Source organism: Oncorhynchus mykiss, chromosome Y (genome assembly GCF_013265735.2).
Source record: "Oncorhynchus mykiss isolate Arlee chromosome Y, USDA_OmykA_1.1, whole genome shotgun sequence".
In the NCBI taxonomy this organism is placed as follows: domain Eukaryota; kingdom Metazoa; phylum Chordata; class Actinopteri; order Salmoniformes; family Salmonidae; genus Oncorhynchus; species Oncorhynchus mykiss.
Window position 1 is genome coordinate 6,123,452 of NC_048593.1, and position 12,841 is coordinate 6,136,292.

The window sequence follows — 12,841 nt, forward strand, 5'->3', positions numbered from 1 at the left end:
GACCTCTACTTGTTCCTGGGCAGCCGCTACACAGCGTTACATCTGACTCTTGCCACCTCCCCGGTCAACAACAAGACCCAGGCCCTCGCACGGTTCTGGCTGGGATCTTACCTCAGGACTCTGAGGCTGATCCCAGTCGACCTGCGAGCCCCAGTCTCTTTCCTGCTACCCCCGCACTACGTCCAGCTCCAGAAGTTTTTAAGACATTTTAAACTGGAAAAAGAAACAGTCACGGTTTTAACAAAACACCGCTCTCTTCTCTCTCTTGTGCAGGATCGGGAACCAGTGTGTCCAGTGCGCGGGCTCGCTATAGGTGAGCCCACAACGGTTTGGCGCAACGTGGCCCATCCTGCTCTCCTGAATCGGCATCGGGACCTGTCCTGGATGGTCGCCCACGAGATCCTCCCGGTCAGGGCCGTTATGCACTCACGGGGCATGGCGAGGACATCCGCGTGCCCCCGACCAGGCTGCGGCCAAGAAGAGTCGGTGAGGCACATGCTCTGGGAGTGCAGAGCCGCCAGGGACCTGTGGAAGGAAGCAGGCCCCCTGATCACCTCGTGTCTGCCAGCAAGGGAGGACCTAACACCTCAGCTCGTGCTGTATGGGGTGGGCCGAAGGCCCATTCCATCGAAGGCCTTCACCAAGCTCTGGCCCACCCTCACGTGCCTGAAGGAAGCACTGTGGTCCTCCCGTAACCTGCTGGTAGCGAAAAACGTAGAGACCACCCCCCAGGCAGTGGCCATGGTAGCCACGGAAGCCCTGGGGTGGTACGGAAGGAAGGGGGCCTCGACCCCAGGCGAAGGGTCCCCCACAACACCCTAGGTCCCGGCGGCCACGGCCTGACAGCGCTGCGGCGCCTAGGGCGATGCGCCTAGGGGAGGGATCTCCTCTGGGCCCCGAAGGACGGGACGATGATCTATTCAGAAGAGCAGGATGAGGTGAGCTTGATAAAGACTCACCCCCCCTCCTGTACAAGGGACTGAAGACAGCCTTTTAACAAAGTGACTTTTTAACATGGTTTTTCATGTCTTAGAAATGTTTTACCTTTGTTAGATCATTAGTACACATTTTAAATGGCTTTTACAGATTTGATGTTTTTACAAGGAAAGTACTTTTATCCATGGTTGTTTTCATTGGTTTTAACAACATGTACTTTTTAACAAATTTAAATGTAACTTTCAAATGCTGTGTTTTATGCTTTGCTGCCGTTTTTATGTGTATCAATGATGTAAAAAATGTATGAGCTGTTTTTAAAGGAAATGCATCAATAAAACTTTTCAAAAAAAAAAAAAAAAAAAAAATCTGTTCTTATCAGTTTAATATCTGATACGTCCCCCATCGGGGGACTACATATTAAATGGATTTTTCGAACAGGGAGTCGGAAATGGGGCTTGCTCCGTCCGCTCCACGCATCGACCCGGTATTGCAGTACCTCCGGGAACGGTGCAACACTTTTCTCCCGTTGTCAAGGGAAAATGCACATTCACAAAGCTATGTAAACAGCTGGCTAGCTAGCTAGCTAGCTGGCTGGCTAGCAGAAGAAGAGAAGGAAAGAAACATTCAAACTGAAAGAAAGGCGAAGCGCTCTTCAATGGGGTCCCCCGTTTCCCGCCATTTTACTTAAAAAAAAAAAAAAAAAAAAAAGAATTGAGAAAAAAGAAAAAAAAGAATTCTTTTTATCCACAGACAGCCCTCGAAAACTTGGAAGAGTGGGTTCCGGGAGCACCCGCGGGAACCCTGCCTAGAGTGCACAGAGTGTGTCTCGGGCCCCGACCTCTTGACTTCCATATGACTCTGGTTTCTCTTCATTACGCACAAGCCTTTCGCCTTTTACTAAAGACTTCCGTGGAGAGGAACACTTACGAGTTCAACGTATTTTTGGAGCGGCTTTGCTTCTTGCAGAGCCCGGTATCTTGTTTCAAGGGAAATTGACAGAGATGGGCCAGGATAGTGACTTAAAGACGCATTAGCGACTTTTTCCAAAAAACACCTGCCTGTTTGTTGCCAGGGAAACGGTGGGTGGGTGGGTGGGTGGGTTGGTTGAGTGGGGGTTGGAGGGAGAGAGGAGCTGGCTTTTGCCAACCCACCCGCTGAGGTCTGTCGAGACCCCCGGGGGTCCGGCGGTTTCAGGGTTCCATTTGTGGGTTATCGCTTCTCGGCCTTTTGGCTCAGATCAAGCTTGGTACCGAGGTGCGCCAGAGCTCGCTGAGTCAGAAGGTCGAACTAGGAGAGCGGTAAAGGTTGTATTTTTTTCCCGGTTTTGTATTTAATTAATTGTTTGCTAACTTGGATTTGCTTTTTTTCCATTTTTGGTGGAGGTTCGAGAGCCAGGTGCGCTATCCTCCTTGCGGAGATGGCGCAGGAGAAGATGCCCCGGTCGGTTCCTGGGATTGGGTTGGCCAACACGGTGCGGTTCTCATGGAAGGAAAAAGAAAAGGAGCCCTGGGGGAGAGAAACCTTCGGGAGGACCATACTGATGGGGTGCCTTCAACTGAAGGTAAAAGATGTTCTCTGCCTCCAGGGGAACCCGGTGGAGAAGGGTTATGATGTGACTTTGAATATGGAAGAAAAGCATAATGAAGTAATGAAGAAGGTGAAGGAAGAGAAAGGAGAAGGACCCCTGTGCCATTACGCGGTGACCAGCCTGGCCAAGAACAACTTCAGGGTGGTCACCGTAAACATGTACAATCCGCATGTGAAGGAAGAGGAAGTGAGGGCCTTTCTGGGGAGGTATGTGGACAATATCTCCTCAGCGAGGTACCTCAGGGACTCCCTGGGTTTCTGGAACGGGAGGAGAGGGTTCCAGGTGTTACTCAGGGAGGACCCGAAGAGTGTGGATGGCTACCTCCATCCTCCGGCGATGTTCTCCCTGGGGGCTGACAGGGGGACGTTGTATTATGCCCGTCAGCCCCCGTTCTGCAGGCGTTGTATGGCCTACGGCCATATCCTGGCCTCGTGCAGCACCAAGAAGTGTCGGTTCTGTGGGTCAGAAGAGCACGAGGCCAAGGAATGTGACGAGCCCAAGGCTTGCCACGGGTGTGGCTCGAGAGCACACCTGTGGCGTGATTGCCCGGCTCGTCACAGGTCATACGCGTCTGCAGCTGGGGGGGGAGCGGGGGATGGGGGGAGGAAAGAAAGGACGCGTGCGGATTGTACGGATGGCACAGGGGAAAAGAAGGCAACTGAAGAGGATGAGAAGAAGGAAGAGGCGAGAAGAAAGAGGAGTGACGATGGGAAGAAGGAAAAAGAAGGAGAGAAGAAAAAGAAGGCGGAAGAACGGGAAGGAGCGGAGAAGAGGGAGAGTGGGACAGTGGTGCGAGAAGGAGTGGAAGAGGGAACGGTGATGGGGACGGAGGGAGGGGTGGAGGTGGGAGGGGAGGGGGTGGGAGGGGGAGATGGGGGGAAGGAGTGGGGGGACAGCCTGCCGGGCTTCCTTGAGGAAGAGACAAGGGGATTGGTGGAGGAGTTAGCGGGGAAGGGACGTTGTGTCTCCCCGCTACCTCCTTCACCAAAAAAGAAAGGAAAGAAGAGGGGGAAGTTGGCAGGAAGTGAGAGGGAGGGGGGTGGGGAGGGGGAGGGGGGGGCTAAGAGAACGGCGGGGGGGGGGAGGGGGGGGTGCATTGGCCTCCCTGTTTGCCTCAGCCCCTTACATCCTAGTGGAGGATGACTCCAGTGAGGGGTCTGTGGGCTGTGTGATAGAGGGATCCCAACTCCTGTTTGGGGAGATGGGGTCCCCTACACTCAGCCCCGAGGCATACAGGGAGGGGGGGGTGGACGGTGGTGGTGGGGAACCCAGGATGCAGGGCACTCGGCCTAACACACTGCCTGCATCCTGGGTTGGAGAGATGGAGGAGGACGGGGGGGCGTCAGGAGAGGAGAGGACGTCCCCGCCGGTGGAGATGGACCAGGGGAGCATCGGGTGAGTCTCCTGTTTTTTGTTTGGTTTGGGGTTATTTGTTGAGGGTTTTGTTTGTTTGTAAATATATATTTTGTTTATAAATGAATATTTCTGTTAAATTGTTTAGTTTAAATGTAAGGGGGTTGAGGGATGTAATTAAAAGGAGGGCGGTGTTTAATTTTTTAGAGGGTGTGGGGTTTGATTTTTGTTTTTTACAGGAGGTTCACCTGAGGGATGGTGGGGATGTGTGTAGATTTAGGAGGGAGTGGGATAAGGGGAAATCCTTTTGGGGCATAGGAGGGGTGCACTCAACAGTAGTAGGAATTTTGTGTGGGAATAAAGAGGTTAAGGTAGAGAGCACTTTTGTTATAATGCAGGGTAGAGTATTGGGGATAGATGTAGTGTATAGAGAAGCTAGGTATAGGTTAATTGGGGTATATGGGCCACAGGTGGCGGCAGACAGAAGGGAGATGGTGGACTGTCTGGCGCCCCTGTGTGTCACAAATAGGCACTTGGTGATAGGAGGGGACTTTAATATAGATTTAGGGGTAGGTGGTGATAGTAGTGCAGGCGCAATCACCGGGCTAATGGCTTGCCATGGTCTGGTTGATGGTGGCCTGCATACTACTCCGGCAATGGTCGGTCCTACATGGCGCAACTCCAGGGGGGTTGCGCGGAGGCTCGACTACATTTTTATATCCAGGTCTTTGGGTCAGTTGTCTGGGCGCCTGTTGCCTGTGTTCTTCACGGATCACGACGGGGTGTTCCTGCAGGTGGGGTCGCCAGTCTGCCTCTTCGGTAGGGGGTACTGGAAGCTAGATCGGGATATACTGGAGGAGCAGGCTTTCGTTGACGCATTTTTTTGTTTCTTTCGGAGGCTTGACGGCCTCCGGTCCATGTGCGAGGGGGTGTTAGAGTGGTGGGATTTAGTGAAGGTGAGGATTAGGGCTTTTATAATAGGATATTGTAAAAGGAAAAAAAGGGAGGAAAGGAGGGAGGTGGATCGTATCCAAAGGTTAATTGAACTCGAGTACGAGGCGGGCAACCTCGGCGGGTCGATTGACTGGGAGAGATTCACAGCCCTAAAGGCGCAGCTCAGGGAGCTGCAGGAGCAGAAGGCTCGAGCTTTCCTGGAGCGTGCGCATAGTGGCTTTCTAGAACATAATGAGACTTGTTCCGCTATGTTCTTTAAGTCGGTTAGGGCCAGGCAGAGTAGGAGGGTAATGCATGGCGTTAGGGAAGAAAATGGTAGTATAGTAAGTAAACCAGAGGAAATGGTCAGGGTGACAACTGATCATTTCCGAGGTTTATTTAAGGAAAGGGAAATAGATGTAGAGCAGGGAAACGTGTTTTTAGAACACTTGTCCCGGCGGTTGCCGGAGGACATTAGAGACGTGATGGAGGCCCAGATCTCAATAGAAGAGGTTGAGAGCGCTCTTAGGAGGATGGGTAAAGGGAAGGTGCCTGGGATGGATGGGCTGCCGGCTGAGTTTTACCTCAAGTTTTGGGGTATACTTGGACCGGTGGTCCTCGAAGTCTTGAAGGCCATCCTTGAGACGGGGGTCCCGGGGGGATCAATGGCTGTTGGTGTGCTGTCACTTCTTTATAAGAAGGGGGAAGCAACTGACCTTGGCAACTGGCGGCCGTTGACCATGCTGTGCGTAGATTACAAGATTCTTGCAAAGGTTTTAGCAGACCGGTTGCGCACAGCCCTTCCCTACGTCGTCCATGAGGATCAGACGTGCGGGGTAGAGGGCCGCTCTATAAGATGGAACCTACAGTTGATTAGGGACTCCATCGCCTGGGTTGAAGATAGAGGGCTGCCTTTAATGGTAGCAGCGCTAGATCAGGCGAAAGCCTTTGATCGCGTGAATAGATCCTTTCTATTCAGGGTATTAGGTAGATTAGGATTTGGGGAGAAGTTTATAGGATGGATCCGTACATTATATGTCGGAGCGGGGTGTCGAGTTAGTGTAAATAGTCACTTAGGTGACGTTTTTGACCTCTCGTCTGGGGTCAGGCAGGGATGCCCACTCTCGGCCCTCCTCTTCGTACTGTACATGGAGCCTCTGGGGGCTGCCATTAGGGCAGACACAGGGGTGGAGGGCTTGTTGATCCCTGGGAGCGGTGGGCTGCGTGTTAAGATGACGCAGTACGCCGACGACACTTCCTTGCTGTTGTGCAAGGACTCGTGCCTGACAAGGTCTCTTGCCATCATTGGGGATTTCACCCAAGCGTCGGGGGCGGTTCTGAATCATGCAAAGTCTTCCGTTAAGTTTTTCGGAAGATGGCGCGGTAGGACGGATGTGCCCGGGGGGTTATCTCTCTGTGAGGGGGCCCTGAGGATTCTCGGGGTCCATTTTGAGACCTCTGGCTCAGCGACGCTGAACTGGAACATGGTTATTGCAGTGGTACAGAAGAAGTTGGCAATGTGGAAGGCTAGGTCTTTGTCCTTTATAGGTAAGGTCCTGGTCCTAAAGGTGGATGTATTGCCATCTCTTTTGTACTTGGCGTACATATACCCATTGCCGGCTTGTCTGAGGAGGCCTCTAGTGAGGCTTGTGTTTCAGTTCATGTGGGGTGGCAGGTACGAGTGGGTCGCCAGGGCGCGCATGCTCTGTCCCATCGGGGAGGGAGGTAGGGGGGTACCACATCTCCCCCTCAAGCTGGACGCAATTTTTGTTTCTTTCTTGTTGACGGAGCTTGCTCAGCCAGTTATACACCCGTCCGGTTACCTCCTGCGGGTGTTCTTCTCGTATCAGGCGAGAAGCGTAATGGTGTGGTCTAACGCGGGTCCTCGGGCGGAACAGCTGCCGTGGCACTTTGGCCATGCGGCCAAGTGGCTGCGTGCGCACCCCGAGGTTGAAGTTGCCCGAGTAGGTTTAGATCACAGGCACCTGTACGAGGAGGTCAGGCAGGCAGGGAGTCCTGCGCCTGTAGCGGGCATCTCGTCAGTGGTCTGGGAGGGAGTGCAGGCGCGGGGCCTGGACAACAGGCTCAAGGACCTGAATTGGTTGAGCCTCCATAAGTGCTTGCCGGTACGTTCCATCATGTACCGGCATAGTTTGTCGCGATCCTCCACCTGTCCAAGATCTGCTTGTGGCAGGGAGGAGACTGTGCGCCATGCCTTCTGGGACTGTGCCTTTGCCGGACTAGTCTGGGCTAGGGCACGGGTGTTGCTAGGTATGGTTAGGAGCGATTTTTTGCTGACTTGGGCTAGGTTAGAGCGAGGCGTAGGGAGAGCGAGGGGAACGGAAAGGGACAGGTTTCTGCTCTGGCTTCTCATGAGTCTCTTTAAAAGGGGGCTGTGGGAAGCCAGGCAGAATTTAGTTAAGACAGGGAGAGATTGGGGGGTGGAAGGGATAGTGAGGAGGGTGGAAGGTGATGTGAGGGGGAGGATGAAGAGGGAGGAGATAAAGTGGGGGCAGCATGCGGCACGGGAGAGGTGGAAGGGGGGATTAGGGCTGGGAGTGTTAGAGTGAGGTTTGTAAGGGGATAGATTAGGGAAGGGAAGATAGGGAAGGGTTAGGTATTGGTTAGGTATGACGGGGAGGGACGATGCTCCCCTGAGGTTTGTTTTTGTTTGGGTGTTTGGTGATTTGGTTTTGTAAATAGTGAATTAAGAATGAGTGAGAATTATGGTTTGTAAAGTATGAATGGTATTGAGTGTAAATAAATTATTTTTTGTAAAAAAAAAAAAAAATCTGTTCTTATCAGTTTAATATCTGATACGTCCCCCATCGGGGGACTACATATTAAATGGATTTTTCGAACAGGGAGTCGGAAATGGGGCTTGCTCCGTCCGCTCCACGCATCGACCCGGTATTGCAGTACCTCCGGGAACGGTGCAACACTTTTCTCCCGTTGTCAAGGGAAAATGCACATTCACAAAGCTATGTAAACAGCTGGCTAGCTAGCTAGCTAGCTGGCTGGCTAGCAGAAGAAGAGAAGGAAAGAAACATTCAAACTGAAAGAAAGGCGAAGCGCTCTTCAATGGGGTCCCCCGTTTCCCGCCATTTTACTTAAAAAAAATAAAAAAAAAAAAAAGAATTGGGGCCAGGATTGTGTGTGTGTGTGTCTCTCTCTCTCTCTCTCTGTCTCTCTGTGCCTCTGTGTCTGTGACCTTCTTTTTATCCACAGACAGCCCTCGAAAACTTGGAAGAGTGGGTTCCGGGAGCACCCGCGGGAACCCTGCCTAGAGTGCACAGAGTGTGTCTCGGGCCCCGACCTCTTGACTTCCATATGACTCTGGTTTCTCTTCATTACGCACAAGCCTTTCGCCTTTTACTAAAGACTTCCGTGGAGAGGAACACTTACGAGTTCAACGTATTTTTGGAGCGGCTTTGCTTCTTGCAGAGCCCGGTATCTTGTTTCAAGGGAAATTGACAGAGATGGGCCAGGATAGTGACTTAAAGACGCATTAGCGACTTTTTCCAAAAAACACCTGCCTGTTTGTTGCCAGGGAAACGGTGGGTGGGTGGGTGGGTGGGTTGGTTGAGTGGGGGTTGGAGGGAGAGAGGAGCTGGCTTTTGCCAACCCACCCGCTGAGGTCTGTCGAGACCCCCGGGGGTCCGGCGGTTTCAGGGTTCCATTTGTGGGTTATCGCTTCTCGGCCTTTTGGCTCAGATCAAGCTTGGTACTGAGGTGCCCCAGAGCCCGCTGAGCCAAAAGGTCGAAGGACGACCGGAGGGAGGAATTTTTACAAGGATTTGGCGGTTTTTTTAGAACCAACTTTCCTTTATTTTTCAGCTTCTGTCTAAAGAGAGCTTTTTTGGAAGAATGGAGCAACAGAAAAAAGAACGGGCAGTACCTACAATCGGGTTGGCTAACACGGTGAGATTTTCGTGGATTGAAAAGGAGAAGGAGCCATGGGGGAGAGAGACTTTTGGGAGGAATATCCTGATGGCCTACCTAAACCTGCAGGTCAAAGATGTTCTCTGTCTGCAGGGGAATCCATTAGAGAAGGCTTTTGACGTGACTTTATACACGGAGGAGAGACATGACGGAATAATGAAGAAGGTGAGGGCGGAGAAAGAAGAAGGACCCCTGTGCCATTATGCGGTGACCAGCCTGGCAAGGAATAACTTCAGGGTGGTCACCGTAAACATGTACAATCCGCATGTGAAGGATGAAGAAGTGAGGGCCTTTCTGGGGAGGTACATGGACAATGTCTCCTCAGCGAGGTACCTCAGGGACTCCCTGGGTTTCTGGAACGGGAAGAGAGGTTTCCAGGCGTTACTCAGGGAGTCCCCGAAGAGTGTGGATGGCTACCTCCATCCTCCGGCGATGTTCTCCCTGGGGGCTGACAGGGGAACACTATACTATGCACGTCAGCCCCCGTTCTGCAGGCGTTGTATGGCCTACGGCCATATCCTGGCCTCGTGCAGCACCAAGAAGTGTCGATTCTGTGGGTCGGAGGAGCACGAGGCCAGGGAATGTGACGAGCCCAAGGCTTGCCACGGGTGTGGCTCGAGAGCACACCTGTGGCGTGATTGCCCGGCTCGTCACAGGTCATACGCGTCTGCAGCTGGGGGGGGAGCGGGGGATGGGGGGAGGAAAGAAAGGACGCGTGCGGATTGTACGGATGGCACAGGGGAAAAGACGGCAAGGGAAGAGGACGGGAAGAAGGAAGAGGCGAGAAGAAAGAGGAGTGACGATGGGAAGAAGGAAAAAGAAGGAGAGAAGAAAAAGAAGGCGGAAGAACGGGAAGGAGCGGAGAAGAGGGAGAGTGGGACAGCGGTGCGAGAAGGAGTGGAAGAGGGAACGGTGACAGTGACTGGGACGGAGGGAGGGGTGGAGGTGGGAGGGGAGGGGGTGGGAGGGGGAGATGGGGGGAAGGAGTGGGGGGACAGCCTGCCAGGCTTCCTAGAGGAAGAGACAAGGGAATTGGTGGAGGAGTTAGCGGGGAGGGGACGTTGTGTTTCCCCGCTACCTCCTTCACCAAAGAAGAAGGGGAAGAAGAGGGTAAGCTTGGCAGGTAGTGAGAGGGAGGGGGGTGTGGAGGGGAAGGGGGGGGCTAAGAGAGTGGCGGGGGGGGGGGAGGGGGGGGTGCGTTGGCCTCCCTGTTTGCCTCAGCCCCTTACATTCTGGTGGAGGATGACTCCAGTGAGGGGTCTGTGGGCTGTGTGCTAGAGGGATCCCAACTACTGTTTGAGGAGATGGGGTCCCCTACGCTCAGCCCCGAGGCATACAGGGAGGGGGGGGTGGAGGGTGGTGGTGAGGAACCCGGGATGCAGGGCACTCGGCCTAACACACTGCCTGCATCCTGGGTTGGAGAGATGGAGGAGGACGGGGGGGCGTCGGAAGTGGAGAGGACGTCCCCGCCGGTGGAGATGGACCAGGGGAGCATCGGGTGAGTCTCCTGTTTTTTGTTTGGTTTGGGTTTATTTGTTGAGGGTTTGTTTGTTTTGTAAATAATTAAATGAATTTTTCTGTTAAATTGTTTAGTTTAAATGTAAGGGGGTTGAGGGATGTTATTAAAAGGAGGGCGGTGTTTAATTTTTTAGAGGGTGTGGGGTTTGATTTTTGTTTTTTACAGGAGGTTCACCTGAGGGATGGTGGGGATGTGTGTAGATTTAGGAAGGAGTGGGATAAGGGGGAATCTTTTTGGGGCATAGGAGGGGTGCACTCAACAGGAGTAGGAATATTGTGTGGTAATAGAGAGGTTAAGGTAGAGAGCACTTTTGTAATAGTGCAGGGTAGAGTATTGGGGATAGATGTAGTGTATAGAGAAGCTAGGTATAGGTTAATTGGGGTATATGGGCCACAGGTGGCGGCAGACAGAAGGGAGATGGTGGACTGTCTGGCGCCCCTGTGTGTCACAAATAGGCACTTGGTGATAGGAGGGGACTTTAATATAGATTTAGGGGTAGGTGGTGATAGTAGTGCAGGCGCAATCACCGGGCTAATGGCTTGCCATGGTCTGGTTGACGGTGGCCTGCATACTACTCCGGCAATGGTCGGTCCTACATGGCGCAACTCCAGGGGGGTTGCGCGGAGGCTCGACTACATTTTTATATCCAGGTCTTTGGGTCAGTTGTCTGGGCGCCTGTTGCCTGTGTTCTTCACGGATCACGACGGGGTGTTCCTGCAGGTGGGGTCGCCAGTCTGCCTCTTCGGTAGGGGGTACTGGAAGCTAGATCGGGATATACTGGAGGAGCAGGCTTTCGTTGACGCATTTTTTTGTTTCTTTCGGAGGCTTGACGGCCTCCGGTCCATGTGCGAGGGGGTGTTAGGATTTAGTGGAGGTGAGGATTAGGGCTTTTATAATAGGATATTGTAAAAGGAAAAAAAGGGAGGAAAGGAGGGAGGTGGATCGTATCCAAAGGTTAATTGAACTCGAGTACGAGGCGGGCAACCTCGGCGGGTCGATTGACTGGGAGAGATTCGCAGCCCTAAAGGCGCAGCTCAGGGAGCTGCAGGAGCAGAAGGCTCGAGCTTTCCTGGAGCGTGCGCATAGTGGCTTTCTAGAACATAATGAGACTTGTTCCGCTATGTTCTTTAAGTCGGTTAGGGCCAGGCAGAGTAGGAGGGTAATGCAGGGCGTTAGGGAAGAAAATGGTAGTATAGTAAGTAAACCAGAGGAAATGGTCAGGGTGACAACTGATCATTTCCGAGGTTTATTTAAGGAAAGGGAAATAGATGTAGAGCAGGGAAACGTGTTTTTAGAACACTTGTCCCGGCGGTTGCCGGAGGACATTAGAGACGTGATGGAGGCCCAGATCTCACTAGAAGAGGTTGAGAGCGCTCTTAGGAGGATGGGTAAAGGGAAGGTGCCTGGGATGGATGGGCTGCCGGCTGAGTTTTACCTCAAGTTTTGGGGTATACTTGGACCGGTGGTCCTCGAAGTCTTGAAGGCCATCCTTGAGACGGGGGTCCCGGGGGGATCAATGGCTGTTGGTGTGCTGTCACTTCTTTATAAGAAGGGGGAAGCAACTGACCTTGGCAACTGGCGGCCGTTGACCATGCTGTGCGTAGATTACAAGATTCTTGCAAAGGTTTTAGCAGACCGGTTGCGCACAGCCCTTCCCTACGTCGTCCATGAGGATCAGACGTGCGGGGTAGAGGGCCGCTCTATAAGATGGAACCTACAGTTGATTAGGGACTCCATCGCCTGGGTTGAAGATAGAGGGCTGCCTTTAATGGTAGCAGCGCTAGATCAGGCGAAAGCCTTTGATCGCGTGAATAGATCCTTTCTATTCAGGGTATTAGGTAGATTAGGATTTGGGGAGAAGTTTATAGGATGGATCCGTACATTATATGTCGGAGCGGGGTGTCGAGTTAGTGTAAATAGTCACTTAGGTGACGTTTTTGACCTCTCGTCTGGGGTCAGGCAGGGATGCCCACTCTCGGCCCTCCTCTTCGTACTGTACATGGAGCCTCTGGGGGCTGCCATTAGGGCAGACACAGGGGTGGAGGGCTTGTTGATCCCTGGGAGCGGTGGGCTGCGTGTTAAGATGACGCAGTACGCCGACGACACTTCCTTGCTTTTGTGCAAGGACTCGTGCCTGACAAGGTCTCTTGCCATCATTGGGGATTTCACCCAAGCGTCGGGGGCGGTTCTGAATCATGCAAAGTCTTCCGTTAAGTTTTTCGGAAGATGGCGCGGTAGGACGGATGTGCCCGGGGGGTTATCTCTCTGTGAGGGGGCCCTGAGGATTCTTGGGGTCCATTTTGAGACCTCTGGCTCAGCGACGCTGAACTGGAACATGGGTATTGCAGTGGTACAGAAGAAGTTGGCAATGTGGAAGGCTAGGTCTTTGTCCTTTATAGGTAAGGTCCTGGTCCTAAAGGTGGATGTATTGCCATCTCTTTTGTACTTGGCGTACATCTACCCATTGCCAGCTTGTCTGAGGAGGCCTCTAGTGAGGCTTGTGTTTCAGTTCATGTGGGGTGGCAGGTACGAGTGGGTCGCCAGGGCGCGCATGCTCTGTCCCATCGGGG

General features: G+C 52.9%; 3 non-coding genes and 1 pseudogene across 3 annotated transcripts; all 4 read left to right on the forward strand.

The window, feature by feature from the left end:
* Positions 1-1,269: 1,269 nt before the first annotated feature.
* LOC118945537 lies at positions 1,270-1,454 on the forward strand. The gene has a single exon (XR_005040671.1). It is a non-coding gene; the product is annotated as a U2 spliceosomal RNA (small nuclear RNA).
* A 335-nt stretch (positions 1,455-1,789) lies between these two features.
* On the forward strand, positions 1,790-1,906 carry LOC118945645. Its single transcript, XR_005040760.1, has one exon. It is a non-coding gene; the product is annotated as a U5 spliceosomal RNA (small nuclear RNA).
* A 5,668-nt stretch (positions 1,907-7,574) lies between these two features.
* Positions 7,575-7,754, forward strand: LOC118945525 (annotated as a pseudogene).
* Positions 7,755-8,141: 387 nt separating this feature from the next.
* Positions 8,142-8,258, forward strand: LOC118945646. The gene has a single exon (XR_005040761.1). It is a non-coding gene; the product is annotated as a U5 spliceosomal RNA (small nuclear RNA).
* Positions 8,259-12,841: the final 4,583 nt, after the last annotated feature.